Source organism: Nannospalax galili, unplaced genomic scaffold, assembly GCF_000622305.1.
Source record: "Nannospalax galili isolate Female #2095 unplaced genomic scaffold, S.galili_v1.0 scaffold307, whole genome shotgun sequence".
NCBI lineage: Eukaryota > Metazoa > Chordata > Mammalia > Rodentia > Spalacidae > Nannospalax > Nannospalax galili.
In genome coordinates, this window is record NW_008359625.1 from 5,951,183 (window position 1) to 5,955,279 (window position 4,097).

Here is a 4,097-nt window from a genome sequence, read left to right on the forward strand (position 1 = left end):
GTGATCCAGGCAGATCACTGGATCTTGATGGCTAGACAACCTCACCTAATCAGCTAGCTCCAGGTTCAGTGAGAGTTCCTGTCTCAAACTACAAAGTAGAAGGACTGGAGAGATGGCTCAGTGGTTAAAAGCACTAGCTGTTCGCTGGGTGTGGTGGCGCATGCCTTTAATCCCAGCACTTGGGAGGCAGAGGCAGGCAGATCTCTGTGAGTTCGAGGCCAGCCTGGTCTACATAGTGAGTTCCAGGACAGCTGGGGCTACTGGAAGACCCTGTCTCAAAAAGACCAAAAAAAAAAACAAAAACAAAAAAAACCTCTAGCTGTTCTTGCAGAGGACCTGGGCTCAGTTGCCAGCACCCACATGGCAGTTTACAACTGTAACTCCAGTTCCAGATGACCCATCACCCTCTTCTGACCTCTGCAGGCACTGCACACACGTGGTGCACTTATATACATGTAGGCAAAACACACATAGAATTAAAATATAAACAAATCTTTAGAAAGGAAGAAGAAAGAAAAGGGAACCAAATCTCCTGGAAAAGTATTCAAGCCCAGCTAATAAGAAGAAAGTTTCCTTTTATTTTCAGCACTCAAAGCAAGATTCCAAAAATCATGATAAACACCAAATATGAAGCTAAGCTCTGCAGAAATACCTCCACATGGACATGACAAACATTACTTTCTGTGGCATGCCTGGTGGGTTTCCCAGCTAATCTCCCTGCACCCGGAAAGCTGTCCAAACTTCACTTGCACAAGAAAAGTGTAGCCAAACCTGACCAAACCCTGGAAGGGATCTGATTAAGAAAGCTGAAGGGACACCAAGATCCACCCAGCAGAGAACTGAGGCTGAAGCAACCAGCTACTGCCCGAAGCCCCAGGGCCACCTCAAGAAAGCAGTAAAACTAAGTTTGCTCTGCAGCCCCAAGCCTCAGTGCACAGTTATCCAAATGTCTTTCCCAGCTTAGGGTGCACGGGAAAAAGACGATCAGTGGAGGGAGACAGGCAGGTGAGGCAAAGAAAGATTCCGTCCAGACGGCCAAGGAAAGTCCCTCCCGCAGAAAGAGGCTTGGACAAAAAGCAAAAGCTGGTAAGCTGGAACTTGGATTGTCTGAGTTCCGGTTTTCTTTCCTTTTTTATATTTATTTTATGTGTATACGTGTATTGCCCCCATGTTGGTAAGTGCACCCGTGTTGTGCAATGCCCGCAGAGGACAGAAGAGGCCGTCAGGTCCCCTGGAACTGGAGTTACCGACAGTTGTGCTGGGATTTGAACCCGGGTCTTCTGCAAGAACAACCAGTGCAGTGTTCTTAACCGTTCTTAATCTCTCCAGCCCCGAGTTCTGGTTTTCTACTTGTGGACTTAAAAATGATGAAGAGTCAAAGGCCAACCTGGGCTACATAAAAGCCTGTCTAAAAATAATAATGATAAGGGCTGGAGAAATGGCTCAGCAGTTAAGGGCCCTCAACTGCTTTTCCAGAGAACCAGTCTTTGGTTCCTAGGACCTACCTGGTGGCTAACACCCAACCTTAACTCCAGTTCCAGAGATCCAACGCCCTCTTCTGGCTTCCACAGGTGCCAACCACACACATGGTAAATTTACATACATGCAGGTAAAACACTTGTACACATAAAATAAGAATAAGTAAAATATTTTTAATTTCTCCCAGTATGTAATGTGGCTAGTGTGGCTGGGTCTTTTTTTTTTTTTTTTTTTTTACAGTAATCATTACCAGAAAAGAAAGAAAACATTTCACACCTACCCTCACAGACACTGTCATTGAAAGGGTGTTATTTCCTGCCCCAGCTCATATATCTGTGGTGGATCTTGACCTACATTCAGTTTCTTAATTGTACTCTCAAAGCTACACAGTTAACAGCAACAGATTTGGCAGTCTTGTTTTTCTTATTTTATCTGCCAGTTTCAAGTTACCTCCCTTAAAAGAGATATTCCTGAAAATCAATGTGTGGGTGGAATTTGGGGTAAGATGAATCACATCTTAAAGGTTATTTTTGTCTTTTTGAGACAGGGTCTCTCTGTAGCCCCAGTTGGCCTGGAACTTGCTATGTATACCAGGTTGGTCTCAAACTCACAGCGATCCACCTGCCTCTGCCTCCCAAGTGCTGGGATAAAAGTCGTGCCCCACCGATACCTGGCCCTCAAAAATTGTTTAAAGGCAGCATAGAACCAATGTTCTTGAACAGGGAACTATTGTCTTCTACTTCAAGGACTCTCAAACTTTAAAAAAAAATTATTACATTCATGTATTTATTTATTATGTGTGTATATGCACATAACATAGCACACATACATGTGGAGGCCACAGTACAGTTGGAAGGGATCAGTTCTCTCCTTCCACCATTTAGGTCCTGGGGATTGAACCTAGGTCCTCAAGATTGTCAGCAAGCACCTTCACCCACTGAGCCATCTTGCCAGCCTTGATGGCTTCTCAAATTTTTTGAATCCCAACCCATATCTATGTTACCTTTAATACAATTGTGTATATTCAACTGACCCAAACATTTCACAAGACACTATCTTATTACATGAAGTATATTCTGATTCCCGCCCCCTTTGGTCTTTTTGAGATGGGGTCTCCCTGTAGCCCCAAGCTGTCCTAGAACTCACTATGTAGACCAGGCTGGCCTTGAACTCACAGAGATCCACCTGCCTCTGCCTCCCGAGTGCTGGGATTAAAGGCGTGCACCACCACGCCCGGCTATATTCTGATTTTTTAAATATTTATTTTATTTTTTAATTATGGGGAAGAAGGTTTGTACACATTAGTGCAATGCCTGTTGAGGCCAGAAGAGGGCATCAGATCCCCTGGAACTGGAGTTACTGACAGTTTTTAGCTGCTATGTTGGGTACTGGGAACTGAACCCAGATCCTCTGCAAGAACAGCCAGTGCTCTTAACCACTGAGTCATTTCTATTACAGGACAGAGTTTGCAAAAAATCACCAGCACCACTTTAAGAAAAGCAGCAAGGTAAATCTATCTCGGGAGTAGATGCAGCCCTGTTGATTGTCAGGTCAGAGTTTTTATAGGATTACAGAAATATTATTCAAACAGGACACTTGTGAACCAATCAGGTTTGTACAACATAGCAGAACTTTGAATCTATTAATCAACAACCAATCATTATACAGACAAGTGATACAGTCATATAACTTGGCAATCAACTTTGTAATTTTAAAATGTCAACTTCCTAGCCATAATGAGTATAGTAAGAAAGCCGAAATCAGCAGTTACCGGGTGGTCAAACAATAACAGGGTGGTCTTACACTTTGTGTCAAGGTGACCCAAAATAGCAAGCGAGTTACAGAAGTGAAAACAAGCAGTTAGCCAGATGTAAAATGTCTGGAATTAGCACATTCCATGGTTCATGGCTAGGACAATTTCCCAAGACCCAAGGTTGCCCCCGTTTTCCTTTTGGTGTGGAGCAAAGTTGCTGCTAAAATGGCTCTGAACAAAATGGAGTAACTTAGGTAAGTTTGCTGAGCCAGTTCAATTTCTCCAGGCCCCGATCAAGATATTTCTGATTCTATTTTTCTTCCAGTTCCCATAGGTTTGCTTAACTACTTGTTATACCTAGTAGAGAAAAATCTTGTTTTGTTTTGTTTTAAAGATTCATGTTTATTTGTTTGGGGGTGCATGTGCTGTGGAGGCCAGAAGAAGGTGTCAAACTCCCTAGAACTGGAGACACAGGTGGTTGTGAGTCACCTGACATGGGTGCTGGGATGTGGGTCCTCTGGAAGAATAGCAAGCACTCTTAGCCATTAGACCATCTCTCCAGCCTGAAAATCTAGTTTTTATGATAGGTAGTGAGAAGCAGTTAATAAAGTCTAAAATTAATAGATTCTGTGGGTGGAAATAGAAAATTCAGATCTTTCTACTGCCTGTTAGATAAATGCTGGGCAGGGAATAGCCACAGGAAACACAGGAGGACTCCAGTAAAGCAAAGTTTATTTCTTAGGATTGCTGGTGGCTGGCAGCTCAGCTGGGGAGAGAAAGACAACCAGCAGCCTTCTGACTACTGAGGAAGTTTTTATAGGGGGCTTGGGGAATGTGGAAGGTGGCAAAAATAATCTTTACAGTT